The sequence below is a fragment of the Cololabis saira genome, chromosome 11 (assembly GCF_033807715.1).
Source record: "Cololabis saira isolate AMF1-May2022 chromosome 11, fColSai1.1, whole genome shotgun sequence".
Classification (NCBI taxonomy): domain Eukaryota; kingdom Metazoa; phylum Chordata; class Actinopteri; order Beloniformes; family Belonidae; genus Cololabis; species Cololabis saira.
The window spans coordinates 9,082,149-9,095,895 of record NC_084597.1 but is presented as its reverse complement, the minus strand read 5'-3'; positions in this window follow the sequence as shown (position 1 = coordinate 9,095,895).

Here is a 13,747-nt window from a genome sequence, read left to right as displayed (position 1 = left end):
AACTCATCACAAATTCTATCCCTCCAACCTTCTGGAATAGGCTCCTTGGTATGTGGAACCATAGAGAATCAGGCTTTGCCAAGTAATTTTTAATCCAATTCAGTTTGAAAGTTCCATTCATAGATTCAAGTTCAATGGCTTTCAGACCACCAAGGTTGTAGTTTTTGATTAGGTGAGATATTTTTAGATAGTGGGATTTGATGGATTTGTTTCTCCATATGAAATTAAAGATCACCGAGTTTGCTGTTTGGATCATTTGAGGAGATTGACACGGATAAACTAATTTGGATATTCCCTCTGCTTTGGTTAATAGGACTCTACCTAGAATAGACAGATCTCTTATAAGCCAGTGATTTAGAGATTTTTTTTACATTATCTATTTTCTTTTCTATGTTGATTTGTTCTCTTTTATTTTCATCTTTACATATTGTTATACCTATAGTATTTTACTTCATTCTTTACAGGGATGCTTTCAATATAATCTTCAGTGCATGAATACAGAGGAAACAGTTCACATTTTTTTAAATGTAATTTAAGACCAGAAGCTTTTGAAAAAATTTAAATTGTATCCAGAGCTTTTTTAATCAATGATTTATCTTTTAATAGAATAACTGTATCGTCAGCAAATTGACTGATTTGGAATTCATGGTCAAAGATATATTCCTTTGAGGTTTGGCTGATTTACAATAAGGTGAGCAAACATTTGTGTACATAAAATACATAATAATGGTGAAATCGGACACCCCTGTCTTATGCCACATTGAATTTTTAAATTTGGTGTCATTCCTGGATTTAGGAAAATATAGCTATAAATACCATTATAAAACATTTAAAAAAATATTGCAAAACCCGTCTCCCAACCCAATGTTTTACATAGTTGTAAACATGAATTTGTGTTCCACGGTATCAAATGCAAAAATCTATTAACAAAATGAGACCATCTGACTCAATGAGGGATTCATAATCAATCATATCTATAATTAGCCTCACATGGTTGTGAATATGTCTGCCTTTTATAAAGGCGGATTGATATTCCTCAATTTAGACAATTTGCATATACAAGGGCGAGAAGTTTATAGTCATTACAGAGCAGTGTAATTGGTCTCCAATTGTCCAACATCAGCAGGTCTTTATATGGTTTAGGAAGCTATTAGGTTATTAGGCCTGTTTTCATGGTGGGGGATAAATATCCATCTTGAACACTATCAGGCTGGTGTGGTGAGGACCAAGATGCAGGAGAGCGAGAGGCAGGAGTTCAACAAAAAAGGGTTTATTTTACAAAAACCAAAAAAAAAAAGCGCTGCTTAGCAGGATCAAAAACAGGGATCAAAAAACTTAAGCAAAAACTTGGCAGGACACATGGAGGAAAGAAACAGGACATAACCACAAGGAGCAAGGGAAAGACAAGACCAGACATACACAAGGGGGTAACGAGACACAGGTGTGAGCAATCATGGCAGATGGAAGACAGGCGGGGCAAAACCGAAACACAAACTGGGGGAAATGTCAACCACTGACAAACACAATCTAAAAAAGCTTTATGTATTAGGTCCAGTAGCGGAGCAGGCGGGGGGGCAGGGGGGGCGGCCGCCCCGGGCCCACTCCGAAGGGGGGGCCCACTCCGAAGGGGAAAAAAAAAAAAAAAAAAAAGTGTGCTGAATAAAATAAGGAACACTTTCATTCATAAAGATACAGTTGTTTAAAAAATAAAAATGAAAGAAATAGTCCCTTCTCCCCTTGTGTGTCTGCCTGTCATGCACGGGTACGTGCGTGCGCATGTTGCCTGTTTACTAGTCGACGTTGTCGCATCAGACGTGTAGCGTTAAAGCAGGTTTGCAAAAATGGGTAAGCACAAGTCGGGAGCGCAAAAAAGAAAAGATCAGGAGCAGAGGAAGAATGTGGTGGCCTCGTGTGTCCCCCTGACAAACTTCTTTCGATCCACACCAGTTCAACCATCCAACTCAACGACACTCAGCCAGTCTGCAGCGACCACCCACGCAGCTAGCTTAATTGATGAGAGGGGAGGGGAGGTAGCTGACAGCGGCGAGGATGAGCTTGAGGAGACAGCTCAACCCTCCACCTCCACAACCATTCACACCTCCAGCCTGAATGAGAGAGAGGTGGAGGCTGGCAGTGGGGATGAAGTAAGTGTGGATGACGATGATGAAGCAACTGCAGCTGCAGATCTGACGGCGCAAACCGCCCTTCAGTCTAATCAGTCATTTGATTTAAAACTCCACACCGAAGAACAGTACCCAACTGATCCATTCCTTTTCAAGGAGAAGCCTCTCACACCTGAGCTGATCAGAGCTCTGATGGAGCATGGCCCCTGCCAGCCAGGGCTTAAGGACAGCCACACATTCCCGTTTGATGAGGATAAAAGACGCTTCAATCCAGTGTGGTATAAGCGCACCATTGGTCAGACATGCACAGTGGACAGGCAGTGGTTGATTTATTCACCAAAATGTAATCGCCTCTTTTGCTTTTGTTGCTGGCTGTTTGGAGGTAAAAGCGACGGACCGGGAAGGCAGTGGTCAGACCCTAGACTCGGAATGTCCAATTTTAAAAAGGGGATAGAAAAAATTGAACAACATGAGAAATCGAGTGCTCATAGACAGGCAGAAAAAACCTATTTGATGACTAAATTTCGCATCAGTCAGGACAGCACAGTTGTTGGTGAATTACTCAAAGCTGAGAGGGAGCAGGTTGAGAGAAACCGGAAAATATTAATGAGACTAATTGACAGCACCCTGTTTTTAGCTCGCCAGGGTTTGGCATTTCGGGGCCACAGGGAGAACGCAGGACTAGGTGCTCCTTCTTCTAACGAGGGAAATTTCCTGGAGCTACTGAAGCTGCTGGCCCGGTATGATGCTCTCCTGGAAGAGCACATGAGAAGCCCAGCGGGCGGGCGTGTTTCATATCTGAGCCACCAGTCACAGAATGAGATAATTGCAGCGCTCGCCAGCGAGACCATCAGCCACATAATATCAGAGGTTAAAGCAGCTAAATTTTATTCTGTTATTGTTGACTCCACCATCGACATAACACGAATCGATCAGTTCTCTCTGTCCCTCAGATACGTAAGTGAAGATGGCAAAAGTATCGAGCGCTTCATTCAGTTTGATGAACTTCCGAATAGCAACGCTGATACATTTTATGACCTACTCGTGAATTCACTGAGTGCATTAGGACTGGATGTAAAACTCATCAGGGGGCAGGCATATGATGGAGCAAGAACAATGTCTGGTCACTTATCAGGGCTGCAGGCAAGGGTCAAACAACAGTGCTCTCAAAAAGCATTTTATGTGCACTGCTGTGCGCACAATTTAAATCTCATCCTGTTGGATGCAGCATGTTCCTCGTGCAGCGCAAAACTGTTTTTCGGCACACTGGAATCCCTCTACTGTTTCCTCACTTCCAGCCTCCCACGATTTAAGATACTGGAGGAAGAACAGGCCAACATGCAACTAGAGGAAACAATATTAACATTAAAAAAATTATCTGATACAAGATGGGCATCCAGGAAGCAGGCCACCGAAGCGGTAATGCGCAGTTTACCTGCTATAATTGCGGCATTAGAACGGATTAAAGATCATAACCACACTTCACCAAAGACAGCCTCTGAAGCAGATGGACTCCTTCACAAAATAAACACATTTGAGTTCAATATTATGCTGTGCTTTTGGAACGCGATACTGGGGAAGACATATACATTGTCCAACTACCTCCAAAAGGAATCTCTGGACATTAACACCGCTGTTCAGCTGATTGACAGCTGCATGGGACAGATCAAGGAAATGCGCACAGATGTTTCGTTTGAAGAAACACTTAAAACGGGGACTGACATGGCCATGAGGTGCAACTCTTCCACAGAGTTCAGAGACGTCAGAGGCCGCAGACGCAAACGCTTCCATGACGACATGACGGAATGTGAGGTGATCCAGGATCCAAAAACGCGCTTCAAAGAGGAATTTTATTTCCATGTCCTAGACATTATTTTACAGCAGTTTGAGAAACGCTTCACAGATTTTCGCCAAATGGCTAAACTTTTTTTCATTTTAAATCCAAAAAACTTCAGCACAGAAGACGCAGCCATAAAGATCCAGGATCTAGCCAACTTCTATGCTGGAGACGTGTCCACAGCTGAGCGCGTCTTGGATGAATTCAACTCGTTCCGTACTGTGTGCAGCGACATCGATATCAGGCTCAAGACGACAGATGCTGTTCTGCCATTCCTGATCAGCAGTGACATGGAAAGGGCTTTCCCCAACGTCAGCATTTTGTACAGGATCTACCAGACTTTACCAGTCACCAGCGCAAATGCCGAGCGGAGTTTCAGCAGGCTGAAGTTAATTAAAAACTATCTCAGGGCATGCATGGATGAGGCTAAACTGTCGAACCTCACCTTGCTCTCCATCGAGAGGGACATCCCCATAGATAAGACCAAGGTGATTGAAAGATTTGCGGCGATGAAGAACCGGCTGATGGCGTTATGATGAGGCCACACACATAGGCTACTGTAAATAGTTTGTATTTGAAAACGTTTTAAAATTAAAGTTTTTGCATTTTGGATCGTTCAATGTGTACTTTTTTTTTATTTTTATCTCTATACTTATATCTTAAAGTTTAGGCTTATAATTAGGTTTGACATAATGACTGACAAAATCCATGGTGCTGAAACATAATTTGAATGGTTCTGACCGTGTGCACCTGCTGCTGTGGTTGTGCGTCAGAGGGGCTGATCTTCGGCATTTTTTTTTTTTTTTTTAGCGATTATGTTTTAACGGGGATGTTTAGGCCACAAGGGCCCATCAAGAATGTTTCGCCCCCCCTAGGCTGGGACCCCTGCTCCGCCCCTGATTAGGTCCCTAATATCGTCCCAAAAATGTTTCGGAAATTCAGATGTACGTCTGTCTATTCCTGGGGACTTTTTCATTTTTCATTTGTTTCATCGCTAGTTCAATTTCTGTTACGGTTAATTCTTCATCTAGCAGGTTTTTGTAATCGTCACTTATTTTTTTAATGTTATCTTTGATCATTTCAAAAAATAAGTCACATTTAGGTTTATCATATTTAGATTTATATATGTCACTGTAGAAATTCCATATTTCACCTTTGGATCATCTTTTGGTCTTCTATTATGGCGTTGTTTACCTTGAGCTTGGTTATTTTTTTCTTGGTTTGTCTTTGTTTCTCAAGTCCTAAAAAAAAGCAGTACTTTTTTCTCCCTTTTTTCACCACTTATCTCTTGAACGTTTATAAGCCCCATTTGCTTTCATTCTGTAAAGATCATCTAGTTTTTGTTGTAGGGATTGCAGTTAGGTTTGGTTTTCTATGGACATTTGCATAATATTTACCAGTGAATTAATTTCATCCATCGATTCTTTTTGTTTTTGTTTCCTCTGTATTGATATGTTTTTACCTATGATAATTGCTATCTTTTGCACCTCAAATTTAAACCATTCCCACTTACTTCTATTACACATTTCGAGATTTTTAACTTTGTTGATCAGAACTTTAACCTTTTTGTTAAACCCAGCATTTTTGAGTAGTTCATTGTTAAATGTCCATATGTTAGCAGATGTCTGATGTTCCTTACACAATAGTACAGACAGTGTAATCATACAATGATCCGTGAGAGGAGGGGCTGAGATTTCATATTTCAAAATATTCTCGCGTAGACCATCAGAGATAAGCCAATAGCCCAGTCTTGAACATTGTCCATTCCCTGAAGAGCAGAGGTGTCAAAAGTATTCACATTCATTACTCAGGTAGAAGTATAGATACTAGTGTTTAAAAATACTCCAGTAGAAGTTGAAGTATCAACTCAAGTTTTTTACTCAAGTAAAAGTATAAAAGTAGTGGTTTCAAAACTACTTAAAGTATTAAAGTAAAAGTAATGTAAAAGGAAAAAAAGCCATTAAGGACAAAATCCATTGAAAATGAATGCATCTTAGTATAATGCAAATATATTAAAGAAGCATATATGTGTACTATTGAGCATTAACATGTGTTTCAGAGAGCAGGAGATATGATGACTAGTTGCCTATAAGTATTGTAATGGTGCAAAAAGTCAAACTTCAGAGGCATGTTATCATTTATCCTAACCTTTATTGGAATGTACATCCAAGTTTAGTTGCAGGAATCTGAGGGAACGGATGTAAGAACAAAACTGGACAAGAACATCTGAAACAACCACAACCAAATTCACTCTATCCGGATGGAGCAATTTAACTGGATAGTTTTTTTTAAAAGTACAACATACAGTACATGTTTTGTATTACTCTTACTTTTTTTTTTTTTTTTGACTGCTTTGAAGAGGCTCCGAGGCGTGAGCAATATTTTTTTTTCCTAGTGAGATTATTTTTTTCCTCTGCAGCTTGTTGTTTTTCCTCAACAAAATTAATCGCACCGCAGAGAGCTGGCCAACAACTGCGTTTAGCTGGAGAAGTGGGCAATAAAACCCGTTTGAATGATCCGACCCCGGTCTGTGAGTGTTTGTTTGTGGTTTAATAAACCCGTGTTTTGATCCGACGCCCGTCTGTGTGCGTGTTAGTTTGTTTACTGAGGAACGTTATGTTTGGTCGGACTCGTTACAGCCGCGATCCAACCGAGCCGACGACTCTTTTACTCTTTTAATTTATTATCTCAGTGGTTCTGCCTCCGAGCAGGAAAGCGGTGAAAAGTTAAACCATTAGCGATCTTTTCCCCACGTCTGTTGTGTGGAGCTGCTGCAGCTACAACACAGCAACGAGTTACCAGCTTCTGCTGAGCTCTGCGCTCCAAGCCCCGCCCATTTTCATCTCGACTACAAATCGGGAAGGAGGGGGAAGTGACGTATGCCGTAAAGCAGTCAAAGTCGTAACGATTTGTAGTTTTTTAGTGTGGCAGGGTTCCTACCATGCTCCTCAAAGTTACATAGCGCCAGTGAAGGTGATACAGACCCCTCAGACCATGACAGAGGTGTCATTAAACCTGTTGTAAGTTGATGTACCATCACAATGACTCTGGACATATTATATTAAGGTGGAAAAGTTACATAGTGCCACTTTAAAGTAACCTCCCACTATAACCTGATCTGAGGTGTAAGTTGTTTTCCATTCATTTACAAGAGTACCAAGTTTGTCATACATGTTTCTGTTATTAGGGCCCGAGCACTTACAGTGCGAAGGCCCTATTGTATCTGTAGGAATTTTTTCTTTCTTTCTTTCTTTCTTCTTTCTTCTTTATTTTTCCGACGAAATTAGTGCCTTTTTGCCTCCCTAAACGTGCCCCAAAAGTCACCACATTTTGCACGCAAGCCAGGCCTGGCAAAAAATTTGATATTTCATGGTTTGCATTAAAGGGCGTGGCAAAATGGCTCAACAGCACCACCTAGAAAACTTTGTGCCTCAAGCCCCACGATTCGGTTTGACATACATGCACGAAAATCGGTACACACCTGTATCATGGCACAACTTAAAGAAAAGTCTCTTGGCGCCATGGCCGAAACCGAACAGGAAGTTGGCCAGTTTGAATTAATAGTGTAATTTTGGCGCAATTTATGCCATTCCTTCAGCCGCTTCTTCGCCCGAACCGTAACGTGCACCCAGGTGTATTATACATCAAAATGTGCATCTCCATCCTGCGGCATTACTTTTCTCTTTCAAAAGCGTTACCGTGGCGACGCAAGACGCCAAAAAACGCGCCCCCCCTTCATCTGATTGGTCCATATTTGATAGTTCCTACTTTTTGCCATAACTTTTGAACGGGTTATGATAAAGAAGCAGTGGGTGGTGTCATCGGACTTGGTATTGAGAACTTGACCTTCATTGGCATGAATTAGCCCCGCCCCTTCTTCTGATTGGTCGATATGTGATAGTCCCTATTCTCTGCCATAACTTTTGAATGGTTTGACATAAATATTCGTGGGTGGTGTATTTTATCACATGAAATCCCAGGATGCAATTTTTGTGATATTTAAGCCTTTATCTTCCAAGTGAACTTAAAATGCATTTTTTAACCTTTTTAACTGAAATATTTAATATTTTAATGAATTGTTATTTATTGAATTGCGTATTAAATGTTATGAAATCATTTTACTAATTGTTATGCAAACAACCTTATTTATTGTTATTAAAACAACTTTGATTTCTCTTTCTTTTAAGATAATTATGTCTTTTACTTTCTTATAAGACATTCTCACCCAGACTACACCAACATGGGAAAATTGACGTCGGTCATCGCAGTGAGTGTATGTACTGTATCTAATGTTTTGGTTTATCGCCCAGGCCCATACCAAATGAAAGAAACTGGTTTGAAATGGTGTAATTCCATATCAAGAGATTCACCATAACACTCACGTGTGCAAATGTTTGGTCATTTACTCCAGATAGATAAAACAAATGGACCACGTTTTTATGCATTGTTCCTGGCCGCAGGTCATAACCATACAAAACCACCACGTCAACTTGTGAGATCATAGCAAAGGTTTTCAGTTTCTGGTGATGCAAAAACCTTCGGCCACGTTTTCACCCAGGAACCTCAGTTATGCAGGTCACGAGCTTTGCTGTGTGTTGTCTTAAGCTGACAAATCTCCGGGGAGCCGTCTCAATGAAGCACCTTGATCTCCCCACCGCCGTTTGTCGCCACTCAATACTCAGATAAACCCTCCTTGTATGGATTTGGATCAGGATTATGGAGGACTGTTTTTTAGGGGCCTTACATGATTTATGGGTCATTTGGTGTCTAAACTAAGGCCCCGTTTACACGGAGCAAAAACTGAGGCGTTTTCATGCGTTTTGGCCGTTCGTTTACACGAAAACAGAGCTCAAAGTCACCAAAAACGATCATTTCTGAAAACTCCGGCCAAAGTGGAGATTTTCAAAAACTCAGTTTTCACGTTTGCGTCTAAACAGAGGAAAACAGAGATTTAGGCTTCAGAACGTCACATTATGCAACAGAAACGTCACCAGCGTCATGTGTGCGACCTGTGTTTACAATTTGTTTGGCCACCGTCAATATTTTCTTGTATTTTACCTGTTTTATATTCTAAAGTCACACTTAAAAGTAACTCCACTTCTCTGTCACTCCAAACGAAAGACTCTCGTTCCGTCTTGGAAGTAAAGCCTGAATTATGGTCCCGCGTTAAATCGCCGCAGAGCCTACGGCGTAGGGTACGCGTTGGTGTAACGCAGAACCATAAATCAGCCTTAACTGGAAGTTACGCGTGTCATTTGTTGATGTTTTTTCCAGGATTCTGATTGGCTGGCACGACGTTAACAGCGTATTTATGCGGATTCGTGTAAACGAAGAGATTTTGAAAACGATCTCGTGTAAACGATGGAATTTTTCAAAACGTAGAGATGGAAATATCCGTTTTTGTAAATACCCGGCTATGTGTAAACGGGGCCGAAGTCTTCTGTGTCTCGTAATTTGCATTTCTGTACTGTTTGGAACCCACATTAAGAAAAAGAACTCGTGAAGCACATGTTTTACATGTTCACCCACTCACTCTTGTCCTGGAAGTCTCGGGATGGATTGCAAACGTCAAGCTGAAGCAGTCTGTGCAACAACACGGTGTAAAAATACACCTTGCTTTTGTAAGATGACACCTGGCTCTCCATGACTACATGACTCCACGAGGCCTCGTCCACTCCACAACCACGCAGCAGCCCCCTTAAGGTTTATGACACGGTCTGATAGCCTCTTGCTCAACAGGGCCACCAGAACATCTCAGCTCAGCTGTTCCTTAGAGACTTTAAATGCTAAAATGTGCTTCCGAGAAGCCACTGACCCAAATATATGCACATCCTACAACAGCTGCATCGTGACAAGTCCTGTCCAAAGTGCTCAAAGTGACTCAGTGAACGTCATAGTCAGAGATGATGCGATTCATTAAGACCTTAGCCCCGTTTCATTGTTTCATTGCATTGTTTTTATTGTATTTTGGGTTAAAAACTTAGGTTAAAAAGTATCTCAAAAGTGATTTGTTTTCTTGATTAGATCTTCTGGAAAGAAAGAAATCCCTAATGACCGTCAACACCTATCCACACAAACACACCTGAGGTCCATCAATGTTCCATCTGTTGCCTGGTAGATTTACAAGCACAACAAGAGCAGGTGTTTGGAAACAAGTATTACATAATGGCACAAAAGAACTGAAGGACATGACACAGTTTTAACAACTGGTGACCCCATACACTCATTCATAAAACCACTCATTTGTTATTATATATAAACATAAATGAATTCCTTTCCCCCTAACGATCACAACTGAAGGCCTAACCTTAAACTTTACACCACTCTCGATCTAATGCTTATCCTAACCACAAAACCACATTTTATTAAAGCTCTCAGGAGGTGGTTGGGTTGCTGCAAACAGTTTATTTTGTGTACTTGGCATGTTGTTATGTTGGAAGATTGCTGTTACTGGGCTGTGATTTACAACCTGCTGATTTTAAGGTCGTAAAATGACGGACTGCACTCACCTGCCATGTCACAGACATGCAAGAGTTATAAAACTGCTCATCACTGAATGATCACGTGACAGCAAGACATGACTAAGAGACAATGTTTTTGTTTTGAGAAAATGTAGAGGCAAAAGCCTGCAACAGGTGAATTGCTAAGTAAATATGAAACAAACATTTGCAGTTAATGCACTTTAAAAAAAAAAAAAAGGAGATAAGAAAGAAACAGGGGTCTTTAGCTTGCTGAATGGGTTCTGAGCAGAAAGAAATGTCTGTGATTAGTTATGTTACTCAGTAGGAATGGGCGATATTTTACCGTTCACGATAAACCGTCAAAAAAATTCCTCACAATAAGAATTTGTCATCTCGAGGTAAAAATTATAAATTCCCCTTGATGACACTTTGTGTAAAGATGATTTATGGTTCTGCGTTACGGTAAATCCACGCACAATGTACGGGAAGGAAGGAAGGAAGGAAGGAAGAAAGAAAGAAAGAAAGAAAGAAAGAAAGAAAGAAAGAAAGAAAGAAAGAAAGAAAGAAAGAAAGAAAGAAAGAAAGAAAGAAAGAAAGAAAGAAAGGGAAAAAAGAAGAAAGAAGGAAGGAAGGAAAGAGCAGGAGGAAAGACGGAAGGAGGGGAAAAAGGAGGAAGGAAAGGGGAGAAGGAAGGGAGAAAACAAGGAAAGGAGGAAGGAAGGGAGAAAAGAGGAAGGGAAGAAGGAAGGAGAGAGCAGGAGGAAAGAAAGAAAGAAAGAAAGAAAGAAAGAAAGAAAGAAAGAAAGAAAGAAAGAAAGAAAGAAAGAAAGAAAGAAAGAAAGAAAGAAAGAAAGAAAGAAAGAAGGATAAATTCCCGTTGATGATGTTTTTGTGTAACAAACATGGCGGATCTGAGCGCGAGATAGATTTGAAAAGGTGGAGTTGAATTTGTATTTTTTTTTTAATTATCGTGATACATTTTTTAGTCCATACCGCCCATCCCTATTACTCAGATTCACAGATTTTAGGATGGTGGAAGTGAAGGTGGTTTCTGAAAATGCAAAAGCACGTTTTATAGTTTTATAACGCCGCAATATCCACCAGGGGAAATCATATTCCATAAAGGTTAGCTTCTCTTCATAGATTCCCTGTTCATATCAGAGTATAAGGCAATTCTATGTCCTGACATACCAGTATAAGTACAATGTCCAATCTCCCCCAAATCAATCTCATAGTTTCATATTATCATATCATGTTGTTTTCGTGTTTGTTGCCATCTCTCTCATGTCTCGCTACTCCCAAACAGTAGTTGACCGTGTGTCCCCCACGAGTCTGGTCCTGATGGAGTTCTGTTACTGTTAAAAGGGAGTTTTTCTCCACTGTTGCCTTGGCAACATCCCATTTATGCTTAGGATGTGTGATTGAAAAAGCAGCGTTTTAAGCTTGTCTACACGTCTTTGTATGGTTTATTTCAATGAATCCAATCTTGTTCAGAAGTCTGTTTTAGGAGCAAGAGGTACTCATTTCCCATGTTTTCACGCTTTTTTGCCTTTAAAGCTCACTGTTACCCCTAAAAATCTCACTTTCATCGAAGTCTCCACCTGCAGGCTCAGATTCTTTGAAGGTGAATTATGTTCACCACCCCAAATAGTTCTATATCTTATATATATATGGATTGATTAAATCAGAGATTAGATGCTAAAACCCCAATTTTTAATCATTAAGAAAAACATTCTTAGAATCAGAACACTTTATTCATCTCGCTCAGGAAGTTGTTGCATTGCTCCAATGTACTAATATGAGATACAAATAAGAAAGGAATGCCTGTCAATAAAAATGTTGAGCTAAAATAGAATATGAAAAAGAATCTTATTTCTGACAGTTGACTGATTTAACCCTTACAAATCAATTCAACTGCTGTTGTTTGTTAGCAAAGCTGCAGAAGTTGCTTGTTAACTAGTGTTACTATTAATACATTCTATTTAGGATCTTAGCTAATTTACTCATCTCATCAGTAAGGAATGAAGGCCAGTGCTGAATGAGATCAAAGGAAAGGCAGCAGAGGTGTCAAGTAACGAAGTACAAATACTTTGTTACCTTACTTAAGTAGAAATTTTGGTTATCTATACTTCACTGGAGTAATTATTTTTCAGACGACTTTTTACTTTTACTCCTTACATTTTCACGCAATTATCTGTACTTTTTACTCCTTACATTTTAAAAACAGTCTCGTTACTCTATTTCATTTCGGCCTTTAAAAAAAAACTATCCAGTTAAATTGATCCATCCGGATAGAGTGAATTTGGTTGTGGTCAGTACTCGAGTTGTAAAAAAAAATCAGGGGGGATGGTGGATTTTATCATATGGGGACAGATAATTTGTGCTGATTACAAATAATATAATATATTACAAATAATAGCAGTGACCAAAACACCTGCAGAAATACTGCAGGAATGACATAGCAGCAGGTAAATGCAGCCTTCTGTAAGCTTTAAATATCCACTGGGCTTACATCAAATACATCAAAACACAACAATAAAAAACAGTTTTCTGAACTTATCAATATGACTCTGTCCTTCACAGGATAAGTAAAATGGGTCACTGCAAAAACTCAAAATCTTAACAAGAATATTTGTCTTATTTCTAATTAAAATGTCTCATTTTAGTAAAAGAAAAATGTCATTACACTTAAAAACAAGACTCATCACTGGAAAAAGCAACAATTTTCACCTTTTTCAAGTAGATTTTCACTTGAAATAAGTAGAAAAATCTGCATGTGGAACAAGATTTTATTGCTTTTAATGAGAAGATAAATCTTGTCCCATTGGCAGATTTTTCCTACTTATTTCAAGTGAAAATTGACTTGAAACAGGTGAAAATTGTCAAATAAGTTATTTTTCTGGTGATGACTCTAAATGTTGAAATAGCAGTAAAACCACATTAATTGATGAAATGACATAAGGGATGGAAAGGGGGGATAGCAGTTTTACAGGGGGGGGGGGTGATTTGGACCATTTTTATTTCAGGGGGGATGCCATCCCCCCTCATCCCCCTTCAACTCGAGTACTGGTTGTGGTTGTTTCAGATGTTCTGGTCCAGTTTTGTTCTTACATCCGTTCCCTCAGATTCCTGCAACTAAACTTGGATGTACATTCCAATAAAGGTTAGGATAAATGATAACATGCCTCTGAAGTTTGACTTTTTGCACCATTACAATACTTATAGGCAACTAGTCATCATGTCTTCTGCTCTCTGAAACACACGTTAATGCTCAATAGTACACATATATGGTTCTTTAATATATTTGCATTATACTAAGATGCATT